Source organism: Lepidochelys olivacea (assembly GCF_965140295.1).
Source record: "Lepidochelys olivacea isolate rLepOli2 genome assembly, chromosome: 4".
Classification (NCBI taxonomy): Eukaryota; Metazoa; Chordata; order Testudines; family Cheloniidae; genus Lepidochelys; species Lepidochelys olivacea.
In genome coordinates this window covers 9,322,711-9,346,662 of record NC_140414.1, presented here as the reverse complement: position 1 = coordinate 9,346,662, position 23,952 = coordinate 9,322,711, and the positions used below count along the sequence as shown (strand labels likewise).

Sequence of the window (23,952 nt, the reverse complement as noted above, 5' to 3'; positions counted from 1 at the left end):
CCCCGTTGTGATTATTGGGTGTAGCACACCGGGTAACGAACCAACTCAAGCTGTTGTTCAGCCTCTCGGCACTGGGTGCCGGCAACAGCTTTTGGCGTCCCTGGGTGGGCTCGAGGCTGCAATTTAGCCTTGCCCGGACCCCTCCTGGAGGTCGAGGATTGCGGCGAGAACCGACGCCCAGCGCGCACCGGTGAGTTCATCGGGGGCCTCGGAGGAGACGCATTTGATCGACCCCAGAGGGCACAACGGTGCAACGCACTCATATAGTGGAGAAGCTGTTGTGGACCACGGTGAAGAACCGGTCCCTTGGATAAGGTAGGATCCTTTAAAATCCGGATTATATGCTCTGTTGGAACCTGGGGACGCCCAGAGTTACCCTGTAGGTATGGGACAGGGACAGAGCTCAGAGGTTAGGGCACGGTGTACGCCCCTAGAGTGCATTCTAGCAAACTGGAAGGTATTTGGTGCGGATCCGATGACTAAGAGCCAATTAAAACGCTTCTGTACAGTTGACTGGCCTCAATATCAACTGGAGGACCAGGAGTGGTGGCCACCAGGAGGGTCAATTAATTACAACACGATCCTTCAGTTACTCCTGTTCTGTCAGAGAACAAGGAAATGGAATGAACATATGTATGCACATTTGTTTCTGACTTTATGTACTCGACCAGATATTTTACAGCGCTGTAATCTGACTCCAACTGGTTTGGTAGCAGCTAATGTTAGTCCCCAGACCCCCACCCCCACTGTAATGGCAGAGCCGGTGTCCCCTTCGGCCCCTACACCCACACCTTGTATGTCCCCAATGGTTGGCCTATACCCCTTAATCACTGAAACTAAAGTCGCCCGGTCTGGATCAGACAGGCGTCCTGCCACAACTATGCAGGTTTATACTCATGTGCCCTTTAATCCTGTGGATTTGGCTGCTTTCAAAGGAGGAGAGTTTTCCACCAACCCAAGCAGGTTTATATCAGTCTTTGAGGGGTGCCTCAGTAGTCACAAGCCGGACTGGGATGATTGTAACGTCCTCCTGCGAACCCTATTGTCTGAAGTTGAAAGACAACAGGTTGTGTCCAAGGCAAGGGAGGAGGCACAGAGACGGTACGACCGGGATCGTATTAATGTCCCTGACCCGGATGCACAAGTCCCCCGAGCAGACCCCAGGTGGGATCCAAATGATCATGGGGATATGACCCGCCTTACCTCCTATAAGGAGTTGCTTTTGCATGGACTCCGTCACTCGGCTGTCCGACATAATAATTGGGCAAAGCCATATGAAGTAATGCAGGATTTAAAAGAAAGCCCAGGGGCCTTTCTACAGCGTATTCGGGACACCATTCGACAGAACACTAATGCAGACCCCGATGATCAGGCAACTGAGTCAATTATTAAGGGAATTTTTACGAGCAGAGCAGCCCCTGATATTAAGAGAAAGTTACAGAAAAAGGAGGATTTAATGGGTATGACCATGGCACAAATTTTAGAGACTGCAAACCGAGCTTATAGTCTGAGAGAGACAGAGAAGGAGAGAAAGCAAGTGAGATTGATGGTAACAGCGGTACAGGCCGGCACTAAGAGAAGTGGCCGGGGAGGAAGGGGCCGTGGACGCGACCGTCCGGGCCTGCAGGAGAGACGACTGGGTCGCAACCAGTGTGCCCTGTGTCGACAGGAGGGACACTGGAAAAATGAGTGCCCAAAGAGGAAAGAAAAGGGGGGTGCCCCTATGATGGCGATGGTGGAGCAGGAATAGGGGTGTCAGGGGAGACGGACCACCCTACCCCCGGAACCCCGAGTAAAGATGCGGGTGGGAAGCTCAGAAATAGATTTTTTAGTGGACTCTGGAGCGGCCCGAACTGCCGTAAATCAGCCTCTTCAGTTGCCAGTAGCAGATTCCCTTACTGTGGTGGGAGCCACAGGCAGGGACACCAAGTGCCCAGTGTATGCCCCAGCGGAATGTGCTTTGGGAGACAGGACTATATCCCACAAGCTGGTATACCTCCCTGAGTGTCCAACCCCTCTGCTGGGACGGGATCTACTTTGTCGCCTCGGTGCCACCCTGCATTTTACTGAGGACGAAATAACCCTTACCTTACCCCCTGAGAATGCCTGGATCACGACCCTTGCAGTTGAGCCCTCAGCCATGCAAGCCCCAGAATGGAGCCCGTGGGAAGACCAGGTGTACCCCCTCGTGTGGGCATCAGGGATTCCAGGAAAGGCCACCCACCAGACCCCTATTACTATTCAGCTCATACCAGGGAAAGGCCCAGTGCAAGTAAAACAGTATCCAATCAAGAGGGAAGCCAGAGAAGGTTTACAGGAAACTATAGATCGATTCCTAATGTATGGTATTCTCCGGGAATGTCAGTCAGCCTGGAACACTCCCATTCTACCCGTACAGAAGCCTGATGGCACGTATCGGCTGGTACAGGACCTAAGGGCAGTCAATGAACGGGTTAAGACTCTGCACCCTCTTGTCCCTAACCCGTACAACTTATTGGCTTCTATAGGGGGACAGTATACCCATTTTTCAGTCCTTGATCTGAAAGATGCTTTCTTTACCATCCCAGTTGCCACCCCATCACAGGAGATCTTCTCCTTCGAGTGGGAGGACCGAAAAAGGGTTAAAAAGCAACTTTGCTGGACAGTGTTGGCCCAGGGATTTAAAAACTCTCCCACCCTTTTTGGCCAGGCTCTGGCCAGGGACCTACAGGAGTGGGATAATGAGGAGGCTCTCCTTCTGCAGTATGTAGATGATTTGTTAATTGCCACTGTGGGCCAAAAACCCTGTCTTAAAGCCACCGTGAGCCTCCTGAATTTTATTGGACTTCGGGGATATCGTGTAGCACGGAGTAAGGCTCAAATTGCCCTACCAGAGGTACGGTACCTCGTGTTTCACATACGGCAAGGGGAGCGTCAGCTTTCAAGCGGAAGAAAGGAAGCTATCTGTCAAGTTCCTACCCCAAGTAACCGTAAGCGGCTCAGGGCATTTCTGGGTATGGCAGGCTTTTGCAGGATATGGATCCCAGAGTTTGGACTGTGGGCTAAACCCCTGTACGACTGTGTAAAAGGAGCAGATCATGACCCCTTCTATTGGACCCCAGAGGCTGACAGGGCATTTAAAATCCTGAAAAGAAAACTGATGGAAGCCCCGGCTCTGGGCCTGCCAGATCTCTCTAAGCCGTTTCAGTTGTATGTACATGAACGAAGGGGGGTGGCCCTAGGAGTGCTTACACAGCTGTTAGGAGCATGGAAGCGTCCTGTGGATTATTTTTCTAAGCAATTGGATCAGGTTGCAAAGGGTTGGCCGGCATGTTAACGGGCGGTCGCAGCTACTGCCCTATTGCTTGAGGAAGCCGAGAAGCTAACATTGGGAGGGGTTATGCAAATCTATACTCCCCATATGGTCCGAGCCTTATTGGATGCAAAGGGAGGGCTTTGGCTCACCCAGGCTCGGATTGCTCGGTACCAGGCTAAGCTGTTAGAGAACTCTGAAGTCACCCTACAGCCTTGCCCCTCCCTTAACCCAGCCACTCTCTAGCCAGAAACAGAGGAACAGAAACATGACTGTTTAGAGATCATAGATGTCCAGTACTCCAGCCGTCCGGATTTAAAGGATGTACCTCTCCCAAATGCAGATTATGAGTGGTACACTGATGGTAGCAATACTGTAATAGATGGGCAAAAGAGGGCGGGTTATGCTGTTGTGACCCTCCATAACACTGTGGAAGCTGAAGGTTTGCCTGCTGGGACCTCTGCCCAGCTTGCCGAACTAATAGCCCTGACCCGTGCACTTGAACTGTCAAAAGGAAAGCGGGTCAACATTTTTACTGATTCAAAGTATGCTTTTGGTGTGCTGCATGCTCATGCTGGCCTATGGAAGCAAAGGGGAATGCTGACAGCCCAAGGCTCCCCAGTCAAGTACGGGCCCCAAATCCTCCAGCTCCTAGAAGCCATACAACTCCCCTCGGAAGTGGCGGTGGTACACTGTAAAGCCCATCAAAGGGAGGATCAAGATGTGGCCAGAGGTAACGAGCGGGCAGATAGAGAGGCTAAGCATGCTGCCACCCTGCCATCCCCTCAGGCTGAGAACGCCCATATGCATGCCCTTATCCCATCAGTAGGGGAGCTTCCAACCCCTCAGTACTCTGGGGAGGAGAGACAGCGAACTGACAAACTCAGTCTCCGGGAAAAGGAGGGATGGCTCCATTCCCCAGAAGGGAAGGTCCTCTTACCAAAGGGCCTAATCCGGCTAGTGCTGCAGAAACTACATCAAACCACTCATGCTGGCAGGGAAGCACTTATCCAGCTAATGGGAAAATACTTTATCACTTCCGGACTCCGACCCCTGGCTGCCCAGGTACAAGCGGACTGCTTAGTCTGCCAAAAGAATAACCCCCGACCGGGACATCCTGTGCCACCAGCTGCCCTAGAACCCACTCCGGGCCCCGGACAAGTGTGGCAAATAGACTTTACTGAGTTTCCCCGGACCCAAGGGTTCAAATATCTCCTTGTCATAGTGGATCGGTTCAGCGGATGGCCAGAAGCCTTCCCATGCCGTAACTGCACTGCCAGGACAGTGGCCCTCAAGTTTGTTAAGGAGCTCATTCCTCGCTTTGGACGCCCCCTGTGGATGGAATCTGACAACGGGACACACTTCACGTCAAAAATCATTCAAAGCATCTCACATGCCTTACAGATCCCCCGGAAACTCCATACGCCCTGGAGAGCGCAAGCCAGTGGGGTAGTGGAGCGTATCAATCAGACCCTTAAACGGCATCTCTCAAAAGTGTGCCAAGAAGCCTCACTGCGATGGCCTGATGCTTTGCCCCTCGTCCTACTCCGTATCCGCGTTCTCCGAAAGGGTAGATTAGGGCTCAGTCCCTTTGAAATTATGTTTGGAAGGGCATGGCCCATGAATGGCACCCCGGTTCTGTCAGGGGAATGGGAGTTGGGGAATGTTTTTTTGTCACAGTATATGTGTTCCCTGTCTGCTGTTCTCTTGTCTCTTCACAGGTATACCAAGGATTCCCAGCCTCTCCCCTTGGACACTCTCGGCCACTCCTTACAGCCCGGTGACTCCGTGCTTGTTCGCACCTGGAAAGACGAGCCTCTCCAGGAAAAGTGGAAAGGACCCTATACCGTCCTGCTGATCTCCCATACAGCGGCAAAGATCGAGGGACACAAGAACTGGATCCATCACTCTCGTCTGAAGGCAGTACCTGCCCCCTCGTCAGCAGAACAGTGGACCGTCCAACCTGCTGACTCCTCATCTAGTGACGATCTCGGGCTAAAGCTACTGTTTAAAAGACACAAATAGCGGGCACCTTAATGCTAAAATGGGCCCACCCAGGTGCTGGAGACCCTGGGTTGGGAAGACTCTGGTAATAATTAATTGGGTAACATTGTTATTCTTTGTATTGGTATTTCCAAATTGTGCATATCGGAAGCATAACTCCTTTGTTTTGCTTGCGCACCATGTTGCTACTTTAACAAACCAGACTGACTGTTGGGTGTGTGCTCCAACTCCACTGTCCCCCAAAACGGGAATGCCCCTTGACATGCTGCCCTTGACCCTAGCAGAATTAGCCGCCACCAAAGAGCAGGAAAGAACGGACTCGCCGTTCTGGAACAAGACCTCTTTACAGCAAGCCACCTATCAGGACCAGGAGTATTCAGTTGCAGTACTCACTGAGGGAGTGTTATGTTTTACCCGAAACCAATCTGATCACTATGGGCGTCCTGTGGAAAGAAGCTCCTGTGTTATTTACACAGTGGGCTGATGGGTATTGGATAAAGACCAAGAGGGGAGGCCAGCAGTGTGGGTGTAATGGTTCCTCCCCTTTTAGGGAAACTCTTACAAATAATCTTACCTCAAAAGAGGGGTTTGGAAATATAACTTGCCGTCCAGTTAATATCCCCAATGTAGCAAGCCAATGGTGGGTTTGTAGTGGTCCCTATGGCGAGTGTAATTTGAACAGCACAATTAGAAATGCCCCCACTTGTACCCAATCAGGAGGATGGGATGCCCCCCCTAGGGGCATATGAACTGTTTGGAAAAGCAGCCTTAAATATCCCAGGAATCCCCTTAAGAAACAGTCCTTATTGGGCCCTACAGGGTCACTATTTTGTATGTGGCCGAAAGGCTTACAAGGTGCTGCCAGCCAACTGGACAGGTAGCTGTTATATAGCTCATGGAGTTCCTCATCTTTCCATAACTGCCACACTGCCCAAAGGAAAGATTAGAAATGCCCGAGACACCTCTGTTGAGTCACGAGAAAAGACCCTGCGGCGACTGACTAAGGCATTGGCGGGCAATATGAAGAATCCCCTCACAACCGAGAAGCTGGTAGGGTGCTCTGTACTGGGAATAGCGCCACTGTTTACCGGGCCAGCCCTGGCTTGCATAGGCCGCTATACTGTAAGGCTGCAGATGGTACTTGAGAAAGTGGCCTTAGAGTTAGAGGACTCGGTTAGTGATTTAGGGTCAGCAGTCAAAACATTAAATGAAGAGGTACAGCAGCTCAGGACGTTTTCCCTCCAAAACAGGCTGGCTTTGGACTATCTCTTGGCATCCCAAGGAGGGGTTTGTGCCCTTATCGGGCCCCGATGTTGTGTATATGTAAATGATAGCAGTTATGAGATCTATGAAAAGGTGGTACAGGCTGAAGCCCATGCCCGAGCCGGAGCACAGGTTGCCTATACTGCCCCAGAGAACGATTGGTTGCAAACCTTGTTTTCAGGCTGGGGTTTGTCGTCTTGGCTTGGTGGTTTATTTAGCCTGCTATTGAAACTTCTCGTTCCTGTACTGCTTGTATTACTGGTATTATGCTGTGCAGTATCATGTGTCAGGGCCCTTTTGCAAAAGTTAATAAGTCATTCTCTTCAGGGCTATCACAAAGTGCTTATGCAAAGTCCTATTGTAAAGAAATAAGTAGCCCAAGTGAGAAAACTCAGAGCCAAGGCTGTTGAGTGTTCTCAAAGGGGGGAGTTGTTGGGAACACTGGGGCATGGCCACTAGGTAACTCGAGGGGATGGAAGACCACGAGTGTCGATGAAGCCCCCTCGCACTAGGCCCCTGCGTCCTTGCCCCCACCCCTCCTGCCTGGAGGCACTCGCAGCAGCTCTGCGTGCTAGGCCCAAGTGTCCTTGCCCCCCCCCCCCCCGCCTGGAGGCACACACAGCAGTTATGCTGAGAATCTGCAACAGTATGTTGCAGAGTCAGACTGCCTGAAACTAAGCAAGGCCAAACAGGGGAGATATGGAAGAACAATGCTGAATAAAGCAGCTTTATGTATAGTTTAACAAATGATACAGAGAATCAGGGAACTAGCTGGGAATTGGATTGGCTGGCTATATGGATACTTGGAGCAGCTTGCTATTGGATAAGTATGCTGGGAAAAAGGATGTATAAAAGTCTGTGTAACTTCCTGCTCTGTTGTGCAGGATTTGAGATTTTATTCTCCCTGTACCTTTTTGAAGCTTCAAATAAACTTTTCTGCTTCTCCACCCCGTTGTGATTATTGGGTGTAGCACACCGGGTAACGAACCAACTCAAGCTGTTGTTCAGCCTCTCGGCACTGGGTGCCGGCAACAGCTTTTGGCGTCCCTGGGTGGGCTCGAGGCTGCAATTTAGCCTTGCCCGGACCCCTCCTGGAGGTCGAGGATTGCGGCGAGAACCGACGCCCAGCGCGCACCGGTGAGTTCATCGGGGGCCTCGGAGGAGACGCGATTTGATCGACCCCAGAGGGCACAACGGTGCAACGCACTCATATAGTGGAGAAGCTGTTGTGGACCACGGTGAAGAACCGGTCCCTTGGATAAGGTAGGATCCTTTAAAATCCGGATTATATGCTCTGTTGGAACCTGGGGACGCCCAGAGTTACCCTGTAGGTATGGGACAGGGACAGAGCTCAGAGGTTAGGGCACGGTGTACGCCCCTAGAGTGCATTCTAGCAAACTGGAAGGTATTTGGTGCGGATCCGATGACTAAGAGCCAATTAAAACGCTTCTGTACAGTTGACTGGCCTCAATATCAACTGGAGGACCAGGAGTGGTGGCCACCAGGAGGGTCAATTAATTACAACACGATCCTTCAGTTACTCCTGTTCTGTCAGAGAACAAGGAAATGGAATGAACATATGTATGCACATTTGTTTCTGACTTTATGTACTCGACCAGATATTTTACAGCGCTGTAATCTGACTCCAACTGGTTTGGTAGCAGCTAATGTTAGTCCCCAGACCCCCACCCCCACTGTAATGGCAGAGCCGGTGTCCCCTTCGGCCCCTACACCCACACCTTGTATGTCCCCAATGGTTGGCCTATACCCCTTAATCACTGAAACTAAAGTCGCCCGGTCTGGATCAGACAGGCGTCCTGCCACAACTATGCAGGTTTATACTCATGTGCCCTTTAATCCTGTGGATTTGGCTGCTTTCAAAGGAGGAGAGTTTTCCACCAACCCAAGCAGGTTTATATCAGTCTTTGAGGGGTGCCTCAGTAGTCACAAGCCGGACTGGGATGATTGTAACGTCCTCCTGCGAACCCTATTGTCTGAAGTTGAAAGACAACAGGTTGTGTCCAAGGCAAGGGAGGAGGCACAGAGACGGTACGACCGGGATCGTATTAATGTCCCTGACCCGGATGCACAAGTCCCCCGAGCAGACCCCAGGTGGGATCCAAATGATCATGGGGATATGACCCGCCTTACCTCCTATAAGGAGTTGCTTTTGCATGGACTCCGTCACTCGGCTGTCCGACATAATAATTGGGCAAAGCCATATGAAGTAATGCAGGATTTAAAAGAAAGCCCAGGGGCCTTTCTACAGCGTATTCGGGACACCATTCGACAGAACACTAATGCAGACCCCGATGATCAGGCAACTGAGTCAATTATTAAGGGAATTTTTACGAGCAGAGCAGCCCCTGATATTAAGAGAAAGTTACAGAAAAAGGAGGATTTAATGGGTATGACCATGGCACAAATTTTAGAGACTGCAAACCGAGCTTATAGTCTGAGAGAGACAGAGAAGGAGAGAAAGCAAGTGAGATTGATGGTAACAGCGGTACAGGCCGGCACTAAGAGAAGTGGCCGGGGAGGAAGGGGCCGTGGACGCGACCGTCCGGGCCTGCAGGAGAGACGACTGGGTCGCAACCAGTGTGCCCTGTGTCGACAGGAGGGACACTGGAAAAATGAGTGCCCAAAGAGGAAAGAAAAGGGGGGTGCCCCTATGATGGCGATGGTGGAGCAGGAATAGGGGTGTCAGGGGAGACGGACCACCCTACCCCCGGAACCCCGAGTAAAGATGCGGGTGGGAAGCTCAGAAATAGATTTTTTAGTGGACTCTGGAGCGGCCCGAACTGCCGTAAATCAGCCTCTTCAGTTGCCAGTAGCAGATTCCCTTACTGTGGTGGGAGCCACAGGCAGGGACACCAAGTGCCCAGTGTATGCCCCAGCGGAATGTGCTTTGGGAGACAGGACTATATCCCACAAGCTGGTATACCTCCCTGAGTGTCCAACCCCTCTGCTGGGACGGGATCTACTTTGTCGCCTCGGTGCCACCCTGCATTTTACTGAGGACGAAATAACCCTTACCTTACCCCCTGAGAATGCCTGGATCACGACCCTTGCAGTTGAGCCCTCAGCCATGCAAGCCCCAGAATGGAGCCCGTGGGAAGACCAGGTGTACCCCCTCGTGTGGGCATCAGGGATTCCAGGAAAGGCCACCCACCAGACCCCTATTACTATTCAGCTCATACCAGGGAAAGGCCCAGTGCAAGTAAAACAGTATCCAATCAAGAGGGAAGCCAGAGAAGGTTTACAGGAAACTATAGATCGATTCCTAATGTATGGTATTCTCCGGGAATGTCAGTCAGCCTGGAACACTCCCATTCTACCCGTACAGAAGCCTGATGGCACGTATCGGCTGGTACAGGACCTAAGGGCAGTCAATGAACGGGTTAAGACTCTGCACCCTCTTGTCCCTAACCCGTACACCTTATTGGCTTCTATAGGGGGACAGTATACCCATTTTTCAGTCCTTGATCTGAAAGATGCTTTCTTTACCATCCCAGTTGCCACCCCATCACAGGAGATCTTCTCCTTCGAGTGGGAGGACCGAAAAAGGGTTAAAAAGCAACTTTGCTGGACAGTGTTGGCCCAGGGATTTAAAAACTCTCCCACCCTTTTTGGCCAGGCTCTGGCCAGGGACCTACAGGAGTGGGATAATGAGGAGGCTCTCCTTCTGCAGTATGTAGATGATTTGTTAATTGCCACTGTGGGCCAAAAACCCTGTCTTAAAGCCACCGTGAGCCTCCTGAATTTTATTGGACTTCGGGGATATCGTGTAGCACGGAGTAAGGCTCAAATTGCCCTACCAGAGGTACGGTACCTCGTGTTTCACATACGGCAAGGGGAGCGTCAGCTTTCAAGCGGAAGAAAGGAAGCTATCTGTCAAGTTCCTACCCCAAGTAACCGTAAGCGGCTCAGGGCATTTCTGGGTATGGCAGGCTTTTGCAGGATATGGATCCCAGAGTTTGGACTGTGGGCTAAACCCCTGTACGACTGTGTAAAAGGAGCAGATCATGACCCCTTCTATTGGACCCCAGAGGCTGACAGGGCATTTAAAATCCTGAAAAGAAAACTGATGGAAGCCCCGGCTCTGGGCCTGCCAGATCTCTCTAAGCCGTTTCAGTTGTATGTACATGAACGAAGGGGGGTGGCCCTAGGAGTGCTTACACAGCTGTTAGGAGCATGGAAGCGTCCTGTGGATTATTTTTCTAAGCAATTGGATCAGGTTGCAAAGGGTTGGCCGGCATGTTAACGGGCGGTCGCAGCTACTGCCCTATTGCTTGAGGAAGCCGAGAAGCTAACATTGGGAGGGGTTATGCAAATCTATACTCCCCATATGGTCCGAGCCTTATTGGATGCAAAGGGAGGGCTTTGGCTCACCCAGGCTCGGATTGCTCGGTACCAGGCTAAGCTGTTAGAGAACTCTGAAGTCACCCTACAGCCTTGCCCCTCCCTTAACCCAGCCACTCTCTAGCCAGAAACAGAGGAACAGAAACATGACTGTTTAGAGATCATAGATGTCCAGTACTCCAGCCGTCCGGATTTAAAGGATGTACCTCTCCCAAATGCAGATTATGAGTGGTACACTGATGGTAGCAATACTGTAATAGATGGGCAAAAGAGGGCGGGTTATGCTGTTGTGACCCTCCATAACACTGTGGAAGCTGAAGGTTTGCCTGCTGGGACCTCTGCCCAGCTTGCCGAACTAATAGCCCTGACCCGTGCACTTGAACTGTCAAAAGGAAAGCGGGTCAACATTTTTACTGATTCAAAGTATGCTTTTGGTGTGCTGCATGCTCATGCTGGCCTATGGAAGCAAAGGGGAATGCTGACAGCCCAAGGCTCCCCAGTCAAGTACGGGCCCCAAATCCTCCAGCTCCTAGAAGCCATACAACTCCCCTCGGAAGTGGCGGTGGTACACTGTAAAGCCCATCAAAGGGAGGATCAAGATGTGGCCAGAGGTAACGAGCGGGCAGATAGAGAGGCTAAGCATGCTGCCACCCTGCCATCCCCTCAGGCTGAGAACGCCCATATGCATGCCCTTATCCCATCAGTAGGGGAGCTTCCAACCCCTCAGTACTCTGGGGAGGAGAGACAGCGAACTGACAAACTCAGTCTCCGGGAAAAGGAGGGATGGCTCCATTCCCCAGAAGGGAAGGTCCTCTTACCAAAGGGCCTAATCCGGCTAGTGCTGCAGAAACTACATCAAACCACTCATGCTGGCAGGGAAGCACTTATCCAGCTAATGGGAAAATACTTTATCACTTCCGGACTCCGACCCCTGGCTGCCCAGGTACAAGCGGACTGCTTAGTCTGCCAAAAGAATAACCCCCGACCGGGACATCCTGTGCCACCAGCTGCCCTAGAACCCACTCCGGGCCCCGGACAAGTGTGGCAAATAGACTTTACTGAGTTTCCCCGGACCCAAGGGTTCAAATATCTCCTTGTCATAGTGGATCGGTTCAGCGGATGGCCAGAAGCCTTCCCATGCCGTAACTGCACTGCCAGGACAGTGGCCCTCAAGTTTGTTAAGGAGCTCATTCCTCGCTTTGGACGCCCCCTGTGGATGGAATCTGACAACGGGACACACTTCACGTCAAAAATCATTCAAAGCATCTCACATGCCTTACAGATCCCCCGGAAACTCCATACGCCCTGGAGAGCGCAAGCCAGTGGGGTAGTGGAGCGTATCAATCAGACCCTTAAACGGCATCTCTCAAAAGTGTGCCAAGAAGCCTCACTGCGATGGCCTGATGCTTTGCCCCTCGTCCTACTCCGTATCCGCGTTCTCCGAAAGGGTAGATTAGGGCTCAGTCCCTTTGAAATTATGTTTGGAAGGGCATGGCCCATGAATGGCACCCCGGTTCTGTCAGGGGAATGGGAGTTGGGGAATGTTTTTTTGTCACAGTATATGTGTTCCCTGTCTGCTGTTCTCTTGTCTCTTCACAGGTATACCAAGGATTCCCAGCCTCTCCCCTTGGACACTCTCGGCCACTCCTTACAGCCCGGTGACTCCGTGCTTGTTCGCACCTGGAAAGACGAGCCTCTCCAGGAAAAGTGGAAAGGACCCTATACCGTCCTGCTGATCTCCCATACAGCGGCAAAGATCGAGGGACACAAGAACTGGATCCATCACTCTCGTCTGAAGGCAGTACCTGCCCCCTCGTCAGCAGAACAGTGGACCGTCCAACCTGCTGACTCCTCATCTAGTGACGATCTCGGGCTAAAGCTACTGTTTAAAAGACACAAATAGCGGGCACCTTAATGCTAAAATGGGCCCACCCAGGTGCTGGAGACCCTGGGTTGGGAAGACTCTGGTAATAATTAATTGGGTAACATTGTTATTCTTTGTATTGGTATTTCCAAATTGTGCATATCGGAAGCATAACTCCTTTGTTTTGCTTGCGCACCATGTTGCTACTTTAACAAACCAGACTGACTGTTGGGTGTGTGCTCCAACTCCACTGTCCCCCAAAACGGGAATGCCCCTTGACATGCTGCCCTTGACCCTAGCAGAATTAGCCGCCACCAAAGAGCAGGAAAGAACGGACTCGCCGTTCTGGAACAAGACCTCTTTACAGCAAGCCACCTATCAGGACCAGGAGTATTCAGTTGCAGTACTCACTGAGGGAGTGTTATGTTTTACCCGAAACCAATCTGATCACTATGGGCGTCCTGTGGAAAGAAGCTCCTGTGTTATTTACACAGTGGGCTGATGGGTATTGGATAAAGACCAAGAGGGGAGGCCAGCAGTGTGGGTGTAATGGTTCCTCCCCTTTTAGGGAAACTCTTACAAATAATCTTACCTCAAAAGAGGGGTTTGGAAATATAACTTGCCGTCCAGTTAATATCCCCAATGTAGCAAGCCAATGGTGGGTTTGTAGTGGTCCCTATGGCGAGTGTAATTTGAACAGCACAATTAGAAATGCCCCCACTTGTACCCAATCAGGAGGATGGGATGCCCCCCCTAGGGGCATATGAACTGTTTGGAAAAGCAGCCTTAAATATCCCAGGAATCCCCTTAAGAAACAGTCCTTATTGGGCCCTACAGGGTCACTATTTTGTATGTGGCCGAAAGGCTTACAAGGTGCTGCCAGCCAACTGGACAGGTAGCTGTTATATAGCTCATGGAGTTCCTCATCTTTCCATAACTGCCACACTGCCCAAAGGAAAGATTAGAAATGCCCGAGACACCTCTGTTGAGTCACGAGAAAAGACCCTGCGGCGACTGACTAAGGCATTGGCGGGCAATATGAAGAATCCCCTCACAACCGAGAAGCTGGTAGGGTGCTCTGTACTGGGAATAGCGCCACTGTTTACCGGGCCAGCCCTGGCTTGCATAGGCCGCTATACTGTAAGGCTGCAGATGGTACTTGAGAAAGTGGCCTTAGAGTTAGAGGACTCGGTTAGTGATTTAGGGTCAGCAGTCAAAACATTAAATGAAGAGGTACAGCAGCTCAGGACGTTTTCCCTCCAAAACAGGCTGGCTTTGGACTATCTCTTGGCATCCCAAGGAGGGGTTTGTGCCCTTATCGGGCCCCGATGTTGTGTATATGTAAATGATAGCAGTTATGAGATCTATGAAAAGGTGGTACAGGCTGAAGCCCATGCCCGAGCCGGAGCACAGGTTGCCTATACTGCCCCAGAGAACGATTGGTTGCAAACCTTGTTTTCAGGCTGGGGTTTGTCGTCTTGGCTTGGTGGTTTATTTAGCCTGCTATTGAAACTTCTCGTTCCTGTACTGCTTGTATTACTGGTATTATGCTGTGCAGTATCATGTGTCAGGGCCCTTTTGCAAAAGTTAATAAGTCATTCTCTTCAGGGCTATCACAAAGTGCTTATGCAAAGTCCTATTGTAAAGAAATAAGTAGCCCAAGTGAGAAAACTCAGAGCCAAGGCTGTTGAGTGTTCTCAAAGGGGGGAGTTGTTGGGAACACTGGGGCATGGCCACTAGGTAACTCGAGGGGATGGAAGACCACGAGTGTCGATGAAGCCCCCTCGCACTAGGCCCCTGCGTCCTTGCCCCCACCCCTCCTGCCTGGAGGCACTCGCAGCAGCTCTGCGTGCTAGGCCCAAGTGTCCTTGCCCCCCCCCCCCCGCCTGGAGGCACACACAGCAGTTATGCTGAGAATCTGCAACAGTATGTTGCAGAGTCAGACTGCCTGAAACTAAGCAAGGCCAAACAGGGGAGATATGGAAGAACAATGCTGAATAAAGCAGCTTTATGTATAGTTTAACAAATGATACAGAGAATCAGGGAACTAGCTGGGAATTGGATTGGCTGGCTATATGGATACTTGGAGCAGCTTGCTATTGGATAAGTATGCTGGGAAAAAGGATGTATAAAAGTCTGTGTAACTTCCTGCTCTGTTGTGCAGGATTTGAGATTTTATTCTCCCTGTACCTTTTTGAAGCTTCAAATAAACTTTTCTGCTTCTCCACCCCGTTGTGATTATTGGGTGTAGCACACCGGGTAACGAACCAACTCAAGCTGTTGTTCAGCCTCTCGGCACTGGGTGCCGGCAACAGCTTTTGGCGTCCCTGGGTGGGCTCGAGGCTGCAATTTAGCCTTGCCCGGACCCCTCCTGGAGGTCGAGGATTGCGGCGAGAACCGACGCCCAGCGCGCACCGGTGAGTTCATCGGGGGCCTCGGAGGAGACGCGATTTGATCGACCCCAGAGGGCACAACGGTGCAACGCACTCATATAGTGGAGAAGCTGTTGTGGACCACGGTGAAGAACCGGTCCCTTGGATAAGGTAGGATCCTTTAAAATCCGGATTATATGCTCTGTTGGAACCTGGGGACGCCCAGAGTTACCCTGTAGGTATGGGACAGGGACAGAGCTCAGAGGTTAGGGCACGGTGTACGCCCCTAGAGTGCATTCTAGCAAACTGGAAGGTATTTGGTGCGGATCCGATGACTAAGAGCCAATTAAAACGCTTCTGTACAGTTGACTGGCCTCAATATCAACTGGAGGACCAGGAGTGGTGGCCACCAGGAGGGTCAATTAATTACAACACGATCCTTCAGTTACTCCTGTTCTGTCAGAGAACAAGGAAATGGAATGAACATATGTATGCGCATTTGTTTCTGACTTTATGTACTCGACCAGATATTTTACAGCGCTGTAATCTGACTCCAACTGGTTTGGTAGCAGCTAATGTTAGTCCCCAGACCCCCACCCCCACTGTAATGGCAGAGCCGGTGTCCCCTTCGGCCCCTACACCCACACCTTGTATGTCCCCAATGGTTGGCCTATACCCCTTAATCACTGAAACTAAAGTCGCCCGGTCTGGATCAGACAGGCGTCCTGCCACAACTATGCAGGTTTATACTCATGTGCCCTTTAATCCTGTGGATTTGGCTGCTTTCAAAGGAGGAGAGTTTTCCACCAACCCAAGCAGGTTTATATCAGTCTTTGAGGGGTGCCTCAGTAGTCACAAGCCGGACTGGGATGATTGTAACGTCCTCCTGCGAACCCTATTGTCTGAAGTTGAAAGACAACAGGTTGTGTCCAAGGCAAGGGAGGAGGCACAGAGACGGTACGACCGGGATCGTATTAATGTCCCTGACCCGGATGCACAAGTCCCCCGAGCAGACCCCAGGTGGGATCCAAATGATCATGGGGATATGACCCGCCTTACCTCCTATAAGGAGTTGCTTTTGCATGGACTCCGTCACTCGGCTGTCCGACATAATAATTGGGCAAAGCCATATGAAGTAATGCAGGATTTAAAAGAAAGCCCAGGGGCCTTTCTACAGCGTATTCGGGACACCATTCGACAGAACACTAATGCAGACCCCGATGATCAGGCAACTGAGTCAATTATTAAGGGAATTTTTACGAGCAGAGCAGCCCCTGATATTAAGAGAAAGTTACAGAAAAAGGAGGATTTAATGGGTATGACCATGGCACAAATTTTAGAGACTGCAAACCGAGCTTATAGTCTGAGAGAGACAGAGAAGGAGAGAAAGCAAGTGAGATTGATGGTAACAGCGGTACAGGCCGGCACTAAGAGAAGTGGCCGGGGAGGAAGGGGCCGTGGACGCGACCGTCCGGGCCTGCAGGAGAGACGACTGGGTCGCAACCAGTGTGCCCTGTGTCGACAGGAGGGACACTGGAAAAATGAGTGCCCAAAGAGGAAAGAAAAGGGGGGTGCCCCTATGATGGCGATGGTGGAGCAGGAATAGGGGTGTCAGGGGAGACGGACCACCCTACCCCCGGAACCCCGAGTAAAGATGCGGGTGGGAAGCTCAGAAATAGATTTTTTAGTGGACTCTGGAGCGGCCCGAACTGCCGTAAATCAGCCTCTTCAGTTGCCAGTAGCAGATTCCCTTACTGTGGTGGGAGCCACAGGCAGGGACACCAAGTGCCCAGTGTATGCCCCAGCGGAATGTGCTTTGGGAGACAGGACTATATCCCACAAGCTGGTATACCTCCCTGAGTGTCCAACCCCTCTGCTGGGACGGGATCTACTTTGTCGCCTCGGTGCCACCCTGCATTTTACTGAGGACGAAATAACCCTTACCTTACCCCCTGAGAATGCCTGGATCACGACCCTTGCAGTTGAGCCCTCAGCCATGCAAGCCCCAGAATGGAGCCCGTGGGAAGACCAGGTGTACCCCCTCGTGTGGGCATCAGGGATTCCAGGAAAGGCCACCCACCAGACCCCTATTACTATTCAGCTCATACCAGGGAAAGGCCCAGTGCAAGTAAAACAGTATCCAATCAAGAGGGAAGCCAGAGAAGGTTTACAGGAAACTATAGATCGATTCCTAATGTATGGTATTCTCCGGGAATGTCAGTCAGCCTGGAACACTCCCATTCTACCCGTACAGAAGCCTGATGGCACGTATCGGCTGGTACAGGACCTAAGGGCAGTCAATGAACGGGTTAAGACTCTGCACCCTCTTGTCCCTAACCCGTACACCTTATTGGCTTCTATAGGGGGACAGTATACCCATTTTTCAGTCCTTGATCTGAAAGATGCTTTCTTTACCATCCCAGTTGCCACCCCATCACAGGAGATCTTCTCCTTCGAGTGGGAGGACCGAAAAAGGGTTAAAAAGCAACTTTGCTGGACAGTGTTGGCCCAGGGATTTAAAAACTCTCCCACCCTTTTTGGCCAGGCTCTGGCCAGGGACCTACAGGAGTGGGATAATGAGGAGGCTCTCCTTCTGCAGTATGTAGATGATTTGTTAATTGCCACTGTGGGCCAAAAACCCTGTCTTAAAGCCACCGTGAGCCTCCTGAATTTTATTGGACTTCGGGGATATCGTGTAGCACGGAGTAAGGCTCAAATTGCCCTACCAGAGGTACGGTACCTCGTGTTTCACATACGGCAAGGGGAGCGTCAGCTTTCAAGCGGAAGAAAGGAAGCTATCTGTCAAGTTCCTACCCCAAGTAACCGTAAGCGGCTCAGGGCATTTCTGGGTATGGCAGGCTTTTGCAGGATATGGATCCCAGAGTTTGGACTGTGGGCTAAACCCCTGTACGACTGTGTAAAAGGAGCAGATCATGACCCCTTCTATTGGACCCCAGAGGCTGACAGGGCATTTAAAATCCTGAAAAGAAAACTGATGGAAGCCCCGGCTCTGGGCCTGCCAGATCTCTCTAAGCCGTTTCAGTTGTATGTACATGAACGAAGGGGGGTGGCCCTAGGAGTGCTTACACAGCTGTTAGGAGCATGGAAGCGTCCTGTGGATTATTTTTCTAAGCAATTGGATCAGGTTGCAAAGGGTTGGCCGGCATGTTAACGGGCGGTCGCAGCTACTGCCCTATTGCTTGAGGAAGCCGAGAAGCTAACATTGGGAGGGGTTATGCAAATCTATACTCCCCATATGGTCCGAGCCTTATTGGATGCAAAGGGAGGGCTTTGGCTCACCCAGGCTCGGATTGCTCGGTACCAGGCTAAGCTGTTAGAGAACTCTGAAGTCACCCTACAGCCTTGCCCCTCCCTTAACCCAGCCACTCTCTAGCCAGAAACAGAGGAACAGAAACATGACTGTTTAGAGATCATAGATGTCCAGTACTCCAGCCGTCCGGATTTAAAGGATGTACCTCTCCCAAATGCAGATTATGAGTGGTACACTGATGGTAGCAATACTGTAATAGATGGGCAAAAGAGGGCGGGTTATGCTGTTGTGACCCTCCATAACACTGTGGAAGCTGAAGGTTTGCCTGCTGGGACCTCTGCCCAGCTTGCCGAACTAATAGCCCTGACCCGTGCACTTGAACTGTCAAAAGGAAAGCGGGTCAACATTTTTACTGATTCAAAGTATGCTTTTGGTGTGCTGCATGCTCATGCTGGCCTATGGAAGCAAAGGGGAATGCTGACAGCCCAAGGCTCCCCAGTCAAGTACGGGCCCCAAATCCTCCAGCTCCTAGAAGCCATACAACTCCCCTCGGAAGTGGCGGTGGTACACTGTAAAGCCCATCAAAGGGAGGATCAAGATGTGGCCAGAGGTAACGAGCGGGCAGATAGAGAGGCTAAGCATGCTGCCACCCTGCCATCCCCTCAGGCTGAGAACGCCCATATGCATGCCCTTATCCCATCAGTAGGGGAGCTTCCAACCCCTCAGTACTCTGGGGAGGAGAGACAGCGAACTGACAAACTCAGTCTCCGGGAAAAGGAGGGATGGCTCCATTCCCCAGAAGGGAAGGTCCTCTTACCAAAGGGCCTAATCCGGCTAGTGCTGCAGAAACTACATCAAACCACTCATGCTGGCAGGGAAGCACTTATCCAGCTAATGGGAAAATACTTTATCACTTCCGGACTCCGACCCCTGGCTGCCCAGGTACAAGCGGACTGCTTAGTCTGCCAAAAGAATAACCCCCGACCGGGACATCCTGTGCCACCAGCTGCCCTAGAACCCACTCCGGGCCCCGGACAAGTGTGGCAAATAGACTTTACTGAGTTTCCCCGGACCCAAGGGTTCAAATATCTCCTTGTCATAGTGGATCGGTTCAGCGGATGGCCAGAAGCCTTCCCATGCCGTAACTGCACTGCCAGGACAGTGGCCCTCAAGTTTGTTAAGGAGCTCATTCCTCGCTTTGGACGCCCCCTGTGGATGGAATCTGACAACGGGACACACTTCACGTCAAAAATCATTCAAAGCATCTCACATGCCTTACAGATCCCCCGGAAACTCCATACGCCCTGGAGAGCGCAAGCCAGTGGGGTAGTGGAGCGTATCAATCAGACCCTTAAACGGCATCTCTCAAAAGTGTGCCAAGAAGCCTCACTGCGATGGCCTGATGCTTTGCCCCTCGTCCTACTCCGTATCCGCGTTCTCCGAAAGGGTAGATTAGGGCTCAGTCCCTTTGAAATTATGTTTGGAAGGGCATGGCCCATGAATGGCACCCCGGTTCTGTCAGGGGAATGGGAGTTGGGGAATGTTTTTTTGTCACAGTATATGTGTTCCCTGTCTGCTGTTCTCTTGTCTCTTCACAGGTATACCAAGGATTCCCAGCCTCTCCCCTTGGACACTCTCGGCCACTCCTTACAGCCCGGTGACTCCGTGCTTGTTCGCACCTGGAAAGACGAGCCTCTCCAGGAAAAGTGGAAAGGACCCTATACCGTCCTGCTGATCTCCCATACAGCGGCAAAGATCGAGGGACACAAGAACTGGATCCATCACTCTCGTCTGAAGGCAGTACCTGCCCCCTCGTCAGCAGAACAGTGGACCGTCCAACCTGCTGACTCCTCATCTAGTGACGATCTCGGGCTAAAGCTACTGTTTAAAAGACACAAATAGCGGGCACCTTAATGCTAAAATGGGCCCACCCAGGTGCTGGAGACCCTGGGTTGGGAAGACTCTGGTAATAATTAATTGGGTAACATTGTTATTCTTTGTATTGGTATTTCCAAATTGTGCATATCGGAAGCATAACTCCTTTGTTTTGCTTGCGCACCATGTTGCTACTTTAACAAACCAGACTGACTGTTGGGTGTGTGCTCCAACTCCACTGTCCCCCAAAACGGGAATGCCCCTTGACATGCTGCCCTTGACCCTAGCAGAATTAGCCGCCACCAAAGAGCAGGAAAGAACGGACTCGCCGTTCTGGAACAAGACCTCTTTACAGCAAGCCACCTATCAGGACCAGGAGTATTCAGTTGCAGTACTCACTGAGGGAGTGTTATGTTTTACCCGAAACCAATCTGATCACTATGGGCGTCCTGTGGAAAGAAGCTCCTGTGTTATTTACACAGTGGGCTGATGGGTATTGGATAAAGACCAAGAGGGGAGGCCAGCAGTGTGGGTGTAATGGTTCCTCCCCTTTTAGGGAAACTCTTACAAATAATCTTACCTCAAAAGAGGGGTTTGGAAATATAACTTGCCGTCCAGTTAATATCCCCAATGTAGCAAGCCAATGGTGGGTTTGTAGTGGTCCCTATGGCGAGTGTAATTTGAACAGCACAATTAGAAATGCCCCCACTTGTACCCAATCAGGAGGATGGGATGCCCCCCCTAGGGGCATATGAACTGTTTGGAAAAGCAGCCTTAAATATCCCAGGAATCCCCTTAAGAAACAGTCCTTATTGGGCCCTACAGGGTCACTATTTTGTATGTGGCCGAAAGGCTTACAAGGTGCTGCCAGCCAACTGGACAGGTAGCTGTTATATAGCTCATGGAGTTCCTCATCTTTCCATAACTGCCACACTGCCCAAAGGAAAGATTAGAAATGCCCGAGACACCTCTGTTGAGTCACGAGAAAAGACCCTGCGGCGACTGACTAAGGCATTGGCGGGCAATATGAAGAATCCCCTCACAACCGAGAAGCTGGTAGGGTGCTCTGTACTGGGAATAGCGCCACTGTTTACCGGGCCAGCCCTGGCTTGCATAGGCCGCTATACTGTAAGGCTGCAGATGGTACTTGAGAAAATGGCCTTAGAGTTAGAGGACTCGGTTAGTGATTTAGGGTCAGCAGTCAAAACATTAAATGAAGAGGTACAGCAGCTCAGGACGTTTTCCCTCCAAAACAGGCTGGCTTTGGACTATCTCTTGGCATCCCAAGGAGGGGTTTGTGCCCTTATCGGGCCCCGATGTTGTGTATATGTAAATGATAGCAGTTATGAGATCTATGAAAAGGTGGTACAGGCTGAAGCCCATGCCCGAGCCGGAGCACAGGTTGCCTATACTGCCCCAGAGAACGATTGGTTGCAAACCTTGTTTTCAGGCTGGGGTTTGTCGTCTTGGCTTGGTGGTTTATTTAGCCTGCTATTGAAACTTCTCGTTCCTGTACTGCTTGTATTACTGGTATTATGCTGTGCAGTATCATGTGTCAGGGCCCTTTTGCAAAAGTTAATAAGTCATTCTCTTCAGGGCTATCACAAAGTGCTTATGCAAAGTCCTATTGTAAAGAAATAAGTAGCCCAAGTGAGAAAACTCAGAGCCAAGGCTGTTGAGTGTTCTCAAAGGGGGGAGTTGTTGGGAACACTGGGGCATGGCCACTAGGTAACTCGAGGGGATGGAAGACCACGAGTGTCGATGAAGCCCCCTCGCACTAGGCCCCTGCGTCCTTGCCCCCACCCCTCCTTCCTGGAGGCACTCGCAGCAGCTCTGCGTGCTAGGCCCAAGTGTCCTTGCCCCCCCCCCCCCCGCCTGGAGGCACACACAGCAGTTATGCTGAGAATCTGCAACAGTATGTTGCAGAGTCAGACTGCCTGAAACTAAGCAAGGCCAAACAGGGGAGATATGGAAGAACAATGCTGAATAAAGCAGCTTTATGTATAGTTTAACAAATGATACAGAGAATCAGGGAACTAGCTGGGAATTGGATTGGCTGGCTATATGGATACTTGGAGCAGCTTGCTATTGGATAAGTATGCTGGGAAAAAGGATGTATAAAAGTCTGTGTAACTTCCTGCTCTGTTGTGCAGGATTTGAGATTTTATTCTCCCTGTACCTTTTTGAAGCTTCAAATAAACTTTTCTGCTTCTCCACCCCGTTGTGATTATTGGGTGTAGCACACCGGGTAACGAACCAACTCAAGCTGTTGTTCAGCCTCTCGGCACTGGGTGCCGGCAACAAGACTGTACCACTGAATGCAGCGGGGGGGTGTGAGAGAGGAAGGGTACACAGAAGTCCTCTGTAGGAACCCAGATGGCTCCTGTCGCGGCTTCCTGCCTCCTTCCCTCTTCTCCCTCTCTCATACAGATGGATCCTCTGTTCACACACATGTCTCCCAGACTTTTCTCTAGCTATTGTGCAGCCAGAGAAACCATTTCCTGGTTGAAATAGGGGAAACCAGAGATTTTACAGTTACTGTGAAAACAGTGCAGCCATCTCCATGGCAATGCTTGCAGCCATGCAGTGCGGGTACTGCCTCTGACAACATGTTTTCGTGGTGGTAGCATCGCGACTGCTCTAACTGATCCGAGTTCTCATTGCTTTCTCATCTATAACACCTGGTGCTGTCCCTGTTCGGCGCTCATGGCCTAATGACTGTACCAGCATCATCACATTGTATTCAATGCAGCAATGCATCTTCTGGCACCTTGTTGGCGGGGATCCAGCTCCCTCCTCCCTCTTAGTTCCCAGACACAGTTCCTCGGAAAATAACAGTCCAGAGGCCAGTCTGTCAGCACTTGGATGGGTTTATTGGAGCTAAAGAAGCCAGCATGTTCCGAAGCCCTTCACACCGGGCGGGCTATGGCTATACGCTGATAGTTTTCCTAGTCTCCTCACCCAACTACAGTTCAGTACGCTGATAGAACCACCTCCTTCTCCTAACCCCTGGCTCTACATGCCGAGGGAGCTCCCTTCTCGGCCAATCTAATTATACTTGTATTGCCCCTCCCCGGGTACCACCCTGCCAATGTAAGGTCATATTCAATTCTGAGTGGTCCCGAGTCTGGGGTCGATAAGACCACCTCTTTTGTCTTTGATAAGAGGGGTAAGGAGCGGGGTTTCTTTTGGTCATGGTCACTCTCGCAGACTCTGCGTCTCCTCCTTACACTGTCCCCTCCAGCTACTTGGTAACCATTGCAACCCCTTGCTCAATTAGCCCTTTATCTTCTAGGCTACCAGCTGCGAGGGAGGAAGGCGGGGTGCAGCCTTGTGCTTTCACTTACATTCTGTTGCTTTCTTTTTCAGCCTGTTTAAACTAAAAGCAAGGCCAGAAGCAGGATTATTATTGTTTAGTCTCTATCCTATTTACTTCACATTCTCCTAACAAATCTCTCATGTGCAAAGATGCTCCTGCACCATGAAATCCAGCTGTTCAAAACAAAACCGCTACCTCTATATGAGGTCCCTCAAATGTAGCTGACGAGGCCAGCTGCTTGCAGGCACACATTTTGAAAACTTCAGGCCCAGATCCTCTGTTGTATTTAGGCTTCTAACTTCCACTTATGTAACTGAATGAATGTGAGGA

The 23,952-nt window shown here is 51.0% G+C and overlaps 1 long non-coding RNA gene across 1 annotated transcript; it reads left to right on the top strand.

Moving 5' to 3' along the window:
• Window positions 1-227: 227 nt before the first annotated feature.
• On the top strand, window positions 228-22,519 carry LOC311519576. The gene is made up of 2 exons (XR_014711313.1): window positions 228-15,328; window positions 20,027-22,519. It is a non-coding gene; the product is annotated as an uncharacterized lncRNA (long non-coding RNA).
• The last annotated feature ends 1,433 nt before the right edge of the window (window positions 22,520-23,952 follow it).